Source organism: Pogona vitticeps, chromosome 2 (genome assembly GCF_051106095.1).
Source record: "Pogona vitticeps strain Pit_001003342236 chromosome 2, PviZW2.1, whole genome shotgun sequence".
Lineage (NCBI taxonomy): Eukaryota > Metazoa > Chordata > Lepidosauria > Squamata > Agamidae > Pogona > Pogona vitticeps.
Window position 1 is genome coordinate 11600947 of NC_135784.1, and position 14116 is coordinate 11615062.

Sequence of the window (14116 nt, forward strand, 5' to 3'; positions counted from 1 at the left end):
GAGGAGGAAAATGGCGGGAGTGGGGAGCTTCCTCCGGGCTGCCCAAGTTCTTCCACTTCTGCTGGAAGGAAAGAGTCAGACGAGACACAAGAGTTCCCGTCACCAGAGTCTGTTCACAAATATTTGAGGAGAGAAAAGGAGACAAACGAGCAGGGAGTTCAGGCTCTGAGACAGACTCGGATTGTGTGTCTCTCCTTCCAAACGGAGACTCACAACAGCCCAGGAGAAATGACATTACATCAGCTTCTTCCATCATCTGCCTGCACAGCAGGACTCTTCACTTTTCCTTCATTAATTCCATCTGCTCTGTTTGGCCTTTACCTCATATCTCGATTTTTGTTAATAATTTTTTTTAAATTACCCAAAAGACAATACATACATGCAGGGAAGTGTTTACCATAGTACAATATCTGATATATAATCTGGACTCCATAACTGTGTTGCAGTACTAAAATCTTTAACCTGTTTTATATTTTCTACTCATGTTTATTCCTGAGCTCAATCATAAAACATTTTCCAATTTTCTTTCACATAACTTCTCAAATTCAAAGATAAAATAACTTACAAGCTATCCCATTATAAGCCCAGATCATTTATAAGGCTATATGTTTTCTTTGATGATTTACAACACCTTCTAGAACTGACACCCTAACTGCCTTAAACTGTCAATAACTGTCTTTCTGTCTCCTTTCATTCTCCTGGTTCTGCCCCTCCTGTCCTGTCATAGGCTCCCTTCTTCTTCTTCTTCTTCTTCTTCTTCTTCTTCTTCTTCTTCTTCTTCTTCTTCTTCTTCTTCTTCTTCTTCTTCTTCTTCTTCTTCTTCTTCTGTTGTTGTTGTTGTTGTTGTTTAATAACTTGGGTTAGGGTATGGGATACAGAGGGTAAAGGGGGTGCAAGGGAAAAAAAGGAGGAAAGGAGAAACAAAAATATACTGATATCCAATCTACAGTATTCATATTGCAATATCAAAATTCAAACTCTGCTTTTCAACTATTTTCTGCCTTCCAGATTTTAGTTCACGTTTTGATCTATGTTATTCAAGCACTATCTGGTTACTCCAACCATTTGTTAAATAAGTCCCATCCTTCAGTTGCCTTTTGTATAGGATAGTCTTTCATCACTTCTGATAGAATATCCATTTCTGCCACTTCCCGTAACTTCTCAGTAAGCTTCTCTTGTTTCGGTACATGGCAGCTCTTTCCTCCCTCTGCTTGGAAATCTGCAGCCACACAAGTTGCCCGCCGCTTTCCTCCCTTTTACCCTCAGAGCGCCCACATGGAGGGTGCCGGGCAAGGGGGGAGCAGCTGCTCACCACTGGGGCTTGCTTTTACCTCAGCTCCGGCAGCGTTACTGGGTACCACCCAAGGGCACTGAGACCCCGCCACCTCACATCCCACCTTTCTCCTTCTTCCTCCAGCAGGAAAAACCTGGTGTCCTGACCCTCCTTTCTCCCCTTCTTTCTCCCCCTTAACTCTGGCAGTCTACCCATGCACACTGCTGCTGGCGTTTTGTGAACCTTTTCTGGGACTCTTGGGACGGCAAACTCCACTCCCCCACTGCTTCACTGCTGCCCTCCACGGGAAATTCAAATGGCGCAGGGCACCGAGGACTGATGTGGCCGCCCCGGCAAGCAGCCGCTGGCGCCGTTTCAGTTGCTGGAGGCACCAGAGGAGCCATGACCTGCTGAAGGTGGTGAGGAGCACCTACCCTGGCTTTCTTGAACCCTGCTGGGAGTCCAGCAGCCAGAGCACCTGGCTCTTGTCCTGCCTCTTGGCTCTTGCCAACCCCCCCACCCCCGTCGCCACAGCTGCTACCAGGAAGAGAGCAGCCAGAGGACCCGGCTCTTCTGCCTCCTGGCTCTTGCCAATCCCACGCCTGCATCACCGCCACTGCTGCCAGGAGGAGAGCAGCGAGAGGACCCAGCTCTTCTCCTGCCTCCCGGCTCTCCCCCACCCCGTCGTCACCGCTGGGCCCCAAAGATAGACCTCTCCCCACCACCCACGCATGCACTCCCCTCCCCACAGCCACTTTGCGCCCATGGGGGCTTGCAGGAAGGGTTGAGGGAGGACTCACGCCAGCGCCAGCACGCGCGTGCGCAAAGCAGCTGTGGGGTGGGGAGTACGTGTGGGGGCGCGGTGGCGGGAGGTCTGTCTTCGCAGCCCGGTCAGAATCAAGCCACGGACCGGCAATGGGCCGTGTATTGGGGGTTGACGACCTCTGGTTTATATTATCTGGTATCATGCTCAATAGAAACAGTTCTGTAGTTAATGGAGCCTCACAATATTATGACCTATATTTTGTGCCCACTTAATCATACATTCTTTAACCATCTTGTCTTGCATTTTAATTTCTAACAAATAATTATACATTTCCTTAATTATTTTATCTTGAACCTAATAGAAATTTATCAAATGTCATTTGTTCTGAATAAAAACCCTCTCTTTTGTCTTTTCTGTATCTGGATTTCAGCTGTGCTCTGGACCACCTATATATATTTGTCTCTAACTCTTCTTTAGATCTTAACTCACAGTCCTTTTTCAGTAAATTTTGATAGAAGCTTCGCTTCCATCATAAGATTAGGTTGTGTAAAGGCCTCTATAGGTGATACCCATACTGGTGTTTTTTGATAAATTTATTGAATAATCTTTTTCCAAGTTCCTAATAAAGCTCTTCTTTTCATATGTGAGTTAAAATGTTTTTGCTCTTTATCTTTTTTATACCATAGAAAAGGATGCCAACCGAACTGCAAATCATGTCCTTCCAAATTGAGTAATCTATCATTTTCTGAAGTTGTCCATTCCTTTATCCAGTCTAATACACAGGATCTATAATACAAAACCCAATCTGGAAGACCAAAACCTGCTCTCTCTTTGGTATCTTGCATTGCTTTAATTTTAATTCTTGATATTTTTTTATTACCTTGCCAACCAAATCTCATAATTCTATTGTTAAGTTGTTGAAAGAAGGACTGTTTTAATATTAGGGGATTTGTCTGAAATAAAATTTTTTTGGCAGAACATTCATTTTGATAGTTGCAGTTCTTCCCATCAACGATAACTGTAATTTGTCCCATCTCTCCAAGTTGCTCTGTATCTCTTTAATCAACTTCATGTAATTATCTTTAAATAATGTGCTCATTTTCTTTGTGATTTAAATCCCTAAATATCTAATTCTCTTTTCTTCTTGAAATTTACTCTTTTCTATTAGCTTCTGTTGTTCTTGTACTCTCTTAGTTTTTAATGTATTTTTGTTTTCTTTTGGTTTATTTTCATTCCTGACGTTTCGCCCAAATTTTTCAGCATCTCCATCAAATCTTCTATTGAGTCTATTGGATCTTCCAGTATAATGACTAAATCATCTGCAAAGGATTGGAACTTATAAGTATGACCTCTTACTTTCAGTCCTTTTATTTTTATCTCTAATTTGTTTGGTTAATATTCTCATTCATAGGCATCCTTCAGTCTCGAGAGACTATGGTAACATGCTCTGAATCGAGGAGTGTCCTCTCCAGAGCATGAAGCCCGGGTAAGGTAATATGGAGGATAGGCTGTTACCCAAGCAGCAGATCCCCCCTCTCCACATTGCTGAAATGGTCCAATGGAAAGGCAAGAGCCAATACGACTGGTTCCAGCAACGTCGCAGGAGTTGGCAGAACGACATGAACTGCCTTCAGGACTCCAGCCCTGGATTTTGCCTCGAGGTTAACTCCTGAAGCTTTTTCCAGTGGTGGATATAGCCACAAGGCAGTGCAGGTTTGAAATCGGAGTTTTCCTTCTCCTACGTCGAATAGGAATGCATTGAAAACCATTTAATCCGTAACCGGCCCATTAAACCACACACACACACAAACAAAAAATGAAAATAAATAGACCTTACCTTTCTGAAGCCTTCCAGAGGTCCCCCACTGCCGCCATAGCTGCTGCCCAGGGCCTCTGAGGGCTTCCGCCCTGCTGCCAGAGGCCTCTCGGAGGTCACCCACCAATGCAGGCTTTTCCAGGGTAGACTGGGCCTACAAGGGGAGGGCTTCCCCCAGTAGGCCTGGTCTACTCCCCAGGCTTTCCCAGGTAGTAGACCGGGCTTACCAGGGGAAGCCCTCCCCCAGTAGGCCCAGTCCACCGAGGGAAAGCCTGTGGGGGTGGGGAATCTCTGAGAGGCCTCCCATGGTGGCAGAGAAGCCCTGGATGGCCTGCAGAGGTCCCGCTTGCCAGCGATCGTGCCTCCGGAGAAGCTCCAGAGCCATGATCGGCAGCGAGCGGGACGTCTGGAGGCCTTCCAGGGCTTCTCTGCTGCCATGGGAGGCCTCTCAGATATCTCCTTCCGCCACCGATCGTGTTTCGGAGGTGCAATCGGCGGTGGGGTGACCTCCGAGATGCCTTCCATGGCAGCGGAGAAGCCATGGAAGACATTCGAAGGCACAATCGGTGGGCTACGGACTGGAAGGTGGAGGTGGGGACAGCTCTAAACTTGAATTTGGCACTTTCCCTGCCTCCCCCTTCCGGTCAGCAGGTTGATTCTGTGGCCACAAGTTGATTGGAAATTTTGCGGCTGGAGAAGTCCGTATCTCGAAAAGGACACATGTCGAGTTGTTTGTACAATGAGGGTCCACTGTAATGACTAAATCATCTGCAAAGGCTTGGAGCTTATAAGTATGATCTCTTACTTTCAGTCCTTTTAATTTCTTTTTATCTCTAATTTGTTGGGTTAATATTTCTAGAGTCAACATAAACAGTAATGGCGAGAGCGGGCACCCCATCTAGTACCTTTCTGTATTTGTACTTCTTCAATCAGCTCTCCATTAATTCTCACTTTTGCCTTTTGCTGAGTATAAATTGCTTTGATTAGTTTCAAAAATCTTTCTCCAACTTGTAGCACTTCCAGTTGATACAGGATAAAATTCAGATTGTCAAAAGCTTTCTCTGCATCCAAGAATATCATAGCCATCTGTTTCTCCGGATGAGCTTCATAGTATTGCAGAGAATTTAAGATTATCCTTATGTTATTTTTCATCTGCCTTTTTGGAAGAAACCCCAACTGGTCTTGATGTACTAACTGTATTAAAATTCTTTTCAGTCTCCTTGCCAACATAGTTGCGTTTATTTTATAATCCACCTTCAGTAATGAAATCGGTCTGTAGTTTTTGATTTCTTTACCCTCCATGTTTTCCAAGAAGAGGAAAAACAGCCACCCACAAATAAAGTATTTCTGCCATACATCGAAGGGGTCACGGACCGCATGGGGAAAGTTTTGAAAAAACAGAACCTACAAACAGTATTCAAGCCCACCACAAAAATACAACAAATGTTACAGTCAACAAAGGACAGAAGGGACCCCCTCACCACCGCAGGAGTATACCAGATACCTTGCAGTTGTGGCCAGGTATATATTAGAACCACAAAATGAAGCATCCACACCAGAATCAAAGAACATGAGAGACACTGCAGACTAAAACAACCAGAAAATTCTGCAGTAGCTGAACATGCCCTGAAACAAACTGGACATGAAATTTTATTTCAAAATACTGAAATACTGGACAACACCAGCAATCATTACGTCAGGTTGCACAGGGAAGCCATTGAAATCCACAAGCACAAGCACAGTTTCAACAAAAAAAGGAAAGTATGAAGCTCAACAAAACTTTGCTCCCAGCTATCAAACATACTGCAGTACGTGCAAAAGGTCAACGAACTCTACCCACCCACAAGGTCAGGGGATCACTACACACACAAAAACAGCTAATGACACCCATCAACTACAGGAACAGATAATCTCTTCCCCTTAGCATAACAATACACCCACAACAATACACACTAATCACCCATCTACAGGAAAAAGACAAAAGCCTATCTCAGAGCCATAAATACTGCACTCCCAAGCCAACTACACCAGAGCACAGGTTGCTGTCCTCTGAAGATGCCGGCCACAGAGACTGGTGAAACGTCAGAAAGAACACCCTTCAGAACACGGCCAAAGAGCCCAAAAAACCCAGAACAACCAATAGTTATTAAATCTAGCACTTACATAGGCATCCTTCAGTCTCGAGGGACTATGGTAACATGCTCTGAATTGAGGAGTGTCGCAGACACATGCTGCCTTCGGGACTCCAGCTCCGGATTTTGCCTCAAGGTTAACTCCTGAAGCCTTTTCCATGAGTGGATATAGCCACAAGGCAGTGGAGGTTTGAAATTGGAGTTTTCCTTCTCCTAGATGGGCTGCCTTCCATGGCTGACGAGCCCCACCTACCCAGCCTGCTCTTTACTAATGCAAAAGTATGATCTGATCCTTAAAACTTTCCTGACTACCCGGCTTATGCAAATCTCATTGGCTTTCCTATTTACCATATTAAGGCCAGATATAAAATTTGAGAATTAACGGCGCGCGGTCCTGGGACACGCTCTTTTAAATCAGTAAGTCCCACCCCTAGGCCACACCCCCAGGCCATGTGCTCAGGATTCAAAAAGAAAGCCCAGGGGAAAAAAAACTCAGCAAGGCATCCATGCAAACAGACCTGGCCTTCGCCCTCAGCCCAGCTTCCTAGGGAAAATATACATATACTAATGCATTGAAAACACACTCGACATTTCAACACATAATATAACCATTTACATTCACATATACTTTAAATGTCCATATAAGTTCATCCGTTGTCTTCTGGTCTTCTGGATAAGGCGTCAGCCACACAGTTCAGAGTCCCTCTGACCACCTTAACCTCAAAGTCATAGTCCTGTAAGAGAAGCGCCCACCTCATCAGCTTACTGTTCTGGGCTTTCATTGTCCTTAGCCACATTAGAGGTGAGTGATCAGTGCACAAGGTAAAATGACGACCCCAGATGTAGGCCTTCAATTTCTTAATTGCAAAAACGATGGCCCAACACTCCTTCTCAATGGTAGACATGTTCTTCTCACTTGGATTCAGCTTCTTGCTTAGGTACGACACAGGATGTTGGTCTCCGTCGTCATCTTGTTGACACAGCACTGCTCCAACACCGGCATTGGATGCGTCGGTATAGATGATAAACTCTCTGCTGAAGTCAGGAGCATGCAGCACAGGATGGTTGGTTAAAGCTTCTTTCAGCCGACCAAACGCCACCTCGCAGTCCTGGGACCAGGAAACACTGTCACTGCTCCTTTTCTTCGTTAGCTCCGTCAATGGTGCAGCAATTTCACTAAAGCAGGGTATAAACTTTCTATAGTACCCTACCAGACCTAAAAAGGATCTCACTTTCTTTTTGGTATTGGGTCTGGGCCATTTAAGGATTGCATCTATCTTGGCCTCTAGGGGTTTGATAAGACCTCCTCCAACTCTATGACCCAAGTATTTCATTTCAGTGCTACGTAGCTGACACTTACTGGCTTTGACAGTTAACCCAGCGTCTTTTAGCCTTTGTAAAACTATCTCTAAATGATACAGGTGATCTAGCCATGTGTTGCTAAATACCCCAATGTCATCGATATAAGCCACAGTAAATGCACTGAGCCCTTGCAAAGTTTTGTCCATGAGCCTTTGAAATGTAGCTGGTGAATTTCGCAGGCCAAAACTAAGAACCCGGAATTCAAACAGACCAAATGGACTACAAAATGCTGTTTTCTCTTGGTCCTTTGGGTCAATTCTTACTTGCCAGAACCCTTTCGTTAGGTCCAGACAAGATATGAATCTGCAACCCCCAATGGTTTTAATTAGGTCATCAAGCCTGGGCATAGGATACGCATCAGGTTTGGTTACTGCATTTAACTTTCTGTAGTCCACGCAGAACCTGATGGAACCGTCCGGCTTGTCCACTAAGACTACCGGGGCTGACCAAGCACTAGAAGAGGGTACAATAATTTGGTCTTTCAGCATTTCATCCAGTTCTTTGTGCACTTTCTCTACATAAGGACCTGTTACTCTATATGGTGTTACAGATTGAGGGGAAGCATTCCCTGTGTCAATCCTGTGTAGCACTCCCTTGGCAACACCAGGCTTGCTTGAGAACACTTCTTGATATTTTGTAACCAGAGTCCTAAAACTACTCTGCTGTTCACTGGATAGACTAGGGCTGATCTGCACATCTTGTGGATTAAACTCCTGCTGACCCCTCCCTTCCCAGAAGGGTAACTCATGTTCCTCTTTATCAGCAGCTTTCATGGCAAACAGCACCTGGTTCATTTCTCTATAATAGGGCTTAAGGGCATTGACATGAACAACCCTCCTGCATAAACTTCCATCGTCCTCAATAATATAATTAAGGTCACTCATTTTCTGAATCACTCTATATGGTCCATCCCATTTAAGTTGTAATTTGTTCCCCTTAATGGGTCTCAGCCTAAGAACCTCATCCCCTGGGTTGAATTGACGTTCTCATGCTCCTTTGTCATACCACTGTTTCTGTTTGGCCTTTTTAGTTGTTAAATTTCACAGGGAAAAGGCAGCCCCATTTAGGCAGCCTTCTGAAAAATGGAAAAGAGTGGGCCCTGAGTGTACGGATTGGGGGAGGGATTTTAAAGAAATGCTTTGCACTCTATCTGTATGGGGGAGGGGGAAGGTTGGGAGGGGGCAAAGTGAAAGAACCCTAGTGACACAAAACACAGGAGAGGCAACTGCACATTTATTTTGCCCATGCATGAAATCCTGAGGGGGAAAAAAGAAAAGAAAACAAGACCTGTATGTATATATTAGGCAGGAGTCTAGAGTGAAAACTTCCCCTGCTTGCAACGGGTGGAGGAGACCTAACTGCAGGTGCAAGTTGAGGTCTGTTACAGTCTGGGAAGAGGTATGGACCCACTAGCTTGAGCGGCGCCAGGAGGGGACAGGCAGGGAAACCTGGCCGTGGACCACACCATTGCATGCAGAGCTGCCATAAAGAGGAAGAGGGGAAATCTGGCCAGAAAAGGTCCTGGCATGAGCCGTGGGGGGGCACAGGCTGAGCTGTGCATGTGTGTGTGTGTGGAGGGGGGATTGAAAGTGAGGAAGGGCCACCAGGCCAAGGAGGCGGGGAGGAGGGAGAGCAGAGAAGACGAGCAAGCAGAGAAAGGCTCTGAAGACTCCAAAGGGCTGCCTCAGAAGCCTTTCTGAGGCGTCTTGGGAGCCCAAGCCACTGTGTGTGTGTGTGGAGGGGGAGAAAGGGAGGGAAGCCCACCCACCTGCCTGGCCTTCCTGGGGAGGGGGGATGGACCATGGGCCCAGGGCTCCCCAGCCCCGGCACCATGTGAGGGGAAGCCTGAGGGAAGGCAAAGGGCGGGAAGGCACCTCAGGGCAGAAGGTGATGCAAGGAAGGAAGGGACCGGGAGCCGGGCTTTTCTGATGGGAAGGCAAGGGTGAAAGGGGTGGAGGCCGGTCCCTGCTTTCTCCCCCTCAGCCTCCCTGACACCTCCCTCTGTGAGGGACATGGGCCAGAGGCAAGGAGGAGGAGGCGGGAGGGGTGAGGGGTTTGAGGAAGGAGAGCGCCTGCTCTTCTCTGCCAAGCCAAGAGGCGAGACAAGGCAAAGAGAGGCAGGGAGGAGAGGGAGAGCGGTGGCTCTCCACAGGTAGATCCCTTCTGTAATGCGGTTCCGCTTCAGCGGCTGCCGGAGTTTGCTGCAGTCAGGGCTCTGGCGCTTGATCCTCCCGTATGGCCTGGCCCAAAGCCACGTACCAGGCCTGGCTCGGCGCCGGCTATTGCTGCTGCAAGGGGTGTTGCTGCTGCTGCCGCCATGGCTTCAGCTGCCCTCCCCATCCTCGCCTCCTTCCCCGCCACCTCCTCCTCTACTTCTGCCCCATCCGGATCACAGGGACCATATCCGAGCCCGTCAAAGCAACCCGAGCGAAGGACCCAGAGGGATCCTCTGACTCTCAGGCTCTTTATCTCCAGGTTGTTCCCACTCCCGTCCTTGCTTGTCTGTTTTCCCCCCTCCCACCCCATGACTAGGAAACAAAGACATAACAAATAATTTCAGATCTGTCCAGTGGTGGGATTCAGCAGGCCAGCAAACGGTTCTGCAGAACTGATCGTACATTAGGTACCGGTTCTGTAGAACCGGTGCAAACTGGCTGAATCCCATGACTGATTTTCACATTAAAAAGGGGGGAGAAGAAATAAAAAAGAAATGCATTTACATTCATTTTATTTATTTATTTATTTATTTATTTATTTATTTATTTATTTATTTATTAATTAATTAATTTATTTATTTATTTAATATCCCACCTATCTGGTCGGTTAAGACCACTCTAGGCGGCTAACAGCATAAATATAGGGCAATAAATATACAGTGGTGTCCCACATAGCGAGGTTAATCCGTTCCGGATTAACCATTGCTATAAGAAAACATCGCTAAACGTGATAGAAAATGCCATTGGAACCCATTAAACATAGTTTAATGCGTTCCAATGGCTTCTGTACTCACCATTATGCGATGTTTCCTCCATCGGCAGCCATTTTCGCACCCTCGGTAAGTGAGGGCAGGGCACGAAAATGCTGTGCACGGCCATTTTGGGTCGCGCGGTGGCCATTTTGGAGTCACCGAACAGCTGATTTTCGGGCGTCTCAATGCGAAGATCGGTAAGCGAAACGCTTCCTGGTCTTCGCAATGCGAGTTTTGCCCATTGGGGCTTTCAGTATGCCTTCGAATTAGCAATCCATTTTTTGGGATCGCTATGCAAATTCTTTGTCATACGGTGCGCTCGTTATGCGAGGCACCACTGTATATAAAACAATTGTACCTAAAGATAGATATTTCAAAAACTGGAAGCAAACAACTATCTTTGCCCAGAAGGAGCAAGGACATAACTCTTTATTTAAGACTCATGGGAAGAAGAAGAGAAGAGAATTCCAGCACGAGAGAAGAAAAGAATTCCAGCATGAGAGGAGAGGACGCTTTTCAGCACGGAGAGAGGTAGAAGATGGACGTCAGAAGACAAGGCACAGAAACTTTACTTTTGGAAAGGACAGTAAGACTGACTGCTACCTAATAGAATCTACAGTTTTGTTTGAAAATGTAGTTTTACTGGAATTGGAGAGAAGGTCAGCCTTCCTCTAATTATAATAGTTAGATGTTTGTTATTTTATTTTTTTGTAGAGGAATTCTGTCTTTTGGTGATGGCTGGGGTTGGAAATAATTGATTATGAAAATATGTCTTGTTTTGCTTGCTTAAACAAATTTCTTTCTAAATTCTATTTTTGTAATAAAATATAAAAATGCTAAATGTCTGGAAGTTGGCTTCTTGGATAGACCATAAGCTACAATAGTTAATTGGCTTCTTTAAGTTGATGTATTAATAAGGCCACGTTTACTACCCTTTGGGTCCAACATATTAAAGAGTGCTAGGAAGATTAAATTCCCTAGAACTCCTGTCAGTGCTTTTGTTCTTTCTTAAATCGGGTCAGACTTGGGAGAAAGAGTGCTCAGCTGCCCTAGGGTAAAATTAATGGACCCAGTTTTGCCTGATAAAGGAGCTGTTCATTCTGGACCCTCTCTGTCCCGTGTAAAAGCAGTTTCTTAGGAAATCTGGCTTTTATGACAGACAGCTTTTTATGTGGATTAATATTAATTTAAGGGAATGTTCTGTGAAGACATCTTCCTACTCTGAGGAAGTGGACTTGTCCACAAAAGCTCACATTAAAATTCGCCTTCGCGAATACATTAATATTTAGCACTTAGTCTTTAAGGTGCTACAACATATTTTCTTTCTTAATTTTTCTTTTTCTTTTGCCTGATATGCCAGAACGGACTAATGCGGCTTCCTCTTCTAAATCTTTCTACTCACTCATGTCATTAAATACACCTACTGATGTAATATTAAAGATTAAATAACTATCCTGAAATACGTATCTGAAGTTAATATCTTTCTTAAGAAAAATGTATTAAAATATTGTAAGTCAGTGCACAGGCAGCTAAAAATTTTAATGGGAATGTCTTTTTTTCTTGTACTTCTGACATTGTGCATTGTAATTAGAGATGGGAGTATTCGTGTATGAATATCCCCGCACAGATGGCATTGATAAGGGTCCACTCACCGATCTGCTGTGATTCAACAAATGGTGCTACAGCATGCGATCCACTCACCACTCTTCAACCTTGCAGCAAGGCTTGTCCTCCTGCCAGGAGTGGCGAGTTTGAATTTTTTCCCCTTGCACCCCCTTTACCTTCTGTATCCCATACCCTAACCCAAGTTTAATAATAATAATAATAATAATAATAATAATAATAATAATAATAATAATAATAATAATAATAATAATAATAATAATAATAATAATAATAATAATAATAATAAGGTGAGAGGTGGGAGATGTAAACAAAGGCGGGTCTTCCTGTGATCGGTTTAGGCACACCAGATAGGCTTCACACCTTGGAGTATCTGACCAATGGGGAAACAAACAAGTGACCATGTGGCTCGGAACGGGATAAATATCTATGATAACTAGATTGATGGCTGTGCCTATCCAGGTAGGACACCCGCTTTTGCAAAATGCTTTTAAATAAAGGAGAGCTGCTTGTATTCATGGTTGTCAGGTTACTGCTTTTAAATAACAAGGGGTGAGTGTTTCTTACACTTCCCCCCACAAAACTTCATTTGTATACTTGCACACTGTTATCTCTGTGCAGTGTCATGATTGACTATGAGACAAGGGAACATGTCCCAAGAACCATTGGCATCAGCTGGAGTAGACCCATGGAAAGATCCCAAGCTATTTGCTCTTTAACAGTTCACCTACCTCTGAGATCTCACTGGGTCCTTCCCAGTTTTCCTCCACCCATCAATGAAGCCTTTCCCACATCTCATGGAGGTCTAGGGCTTTCCTTTGGGTGCCCCCCTTGTTGTCAAAACAAGCACCTTACAAATACCATATGTTGGAGAGTGTTGGGCAGAGTATGTAGAGGAACTTCTTTGACTTTCATTTGGAGCTGCTTCTGCATCCTCACAGCTTGGAGAGAGAAGGAAAGATGGACAGGCAGCTCTCATCAGCTTTTGGGAAGAGAAGTGTGCTGGAGACAACAGATGTGGTTCTAAAATGCTGCTAACAAGTGTTGGAGAGTGTTGGGTAGAATATGTAGAGGAACTTCTCTGACTCATTCGGAGCTGCTTCAGCATATTCACAGCTTGGAGATAGAAGGAAAGATGGACAGGCAGCCTGCATGAGCTGGAGACAACAGACGTGGTTCTAAAATGCTGCTAACAAGTGTTTATCTATTTCAGACATGCACACCCAAACTTGTAAAGGTGGGATACTGAATGGAGCATAGTTCACAAGTCTTTATCATGTTTTCAACGCACAGTGACAAGGAACTTCAGTGGGTCTAAAATGCAGCAGCTAGATTGTTGGCTTGGGCTGGTCACCATGACCACATGACCTCCAATATATGTATAGTTACCCTTGAGAGCTTTAAATATGAACCAGCCTTGTGTCCTCTCTAAGGAGAAAATATTTCAAACAAAGAAATAAATCTAGCAGAAATGTATTAGCAAGCTCCAGCATATTGATGGAAATAGTAAAAACATATAAAAGTGGGGATCCAGACTTCACACTTTGATTTTTGAGCCATGTTGTTATCTGCCCTAACTAACGGGTGCTTCTCTTGCTTATTTGATCAACTCTTACCCATGTAAGGAACCATGGAGTTTGTCTATTGTTTCCTTGGGATCTTCTCAAATCTTACTCCCATGGCAGGCGGGTGATACGGGGGGAATTTTCCCCACCCCTGCGCTATTCAACATTTCATATGTGCTCCACTATCACTCAAAATCTTTCCACAAACCACAGACTTATAAAATTATTCCCATGTAGTTTTTTTGATGTATCCTTAAGTTTTGGCTCAGACTGAAGCTGTTCCCATATTCTGTGCATTTCAAAGGTTGCCCCTTTGTATGAAATCTTGGATTAATAGAAAGATGAGTGGTTATATTAAAGATACTCCTACATTCTGTGTATTTCTGTCACATCTCCCCTGTATGGCATCTTTCATATCTACCGACTGTGTGAGTCAGTATTCTCAGGCATCTAGAGATGTGGAGTTTCTCCTGTGGGCTCCAAGAAAGACAACTGACAAACGGGGATCCTGCCAAAAGCCCTCTCTGAGAAGCTGGTCCATCTCTCCCTTTCTCTCTTCAGATAGTGTGCCTCTCTCCTCCCTGATCTTTCTCCTCCACTTCCTAACTTCT

At 44.8% G+C, this 14116-nt stretch overlaps 2 protein-coding genes across 4 annotated transcripts in view; both read right to left on the bottom strand.

Moving 5' to 3' along the window:
• LOC110070647 (uncharacterized) overlaps positions 1 to 14116 on the bottom strand; it is a 262437-nt gene that overhangs the window by 168903 nt on the left and 79418 nt on the right. The gene's annotated exons all lie outside the window — the stretch shown is intronic.
• LOC140703803 (uncharacterized) overlaps positions 1 to 14116 on the bottom strand; it is a 276588-nt gene that overhangs the window by 67192 nt on the left and 195280 nt on the right. The gene's annotated exons all lie outside the window — the stretch shown is intronic.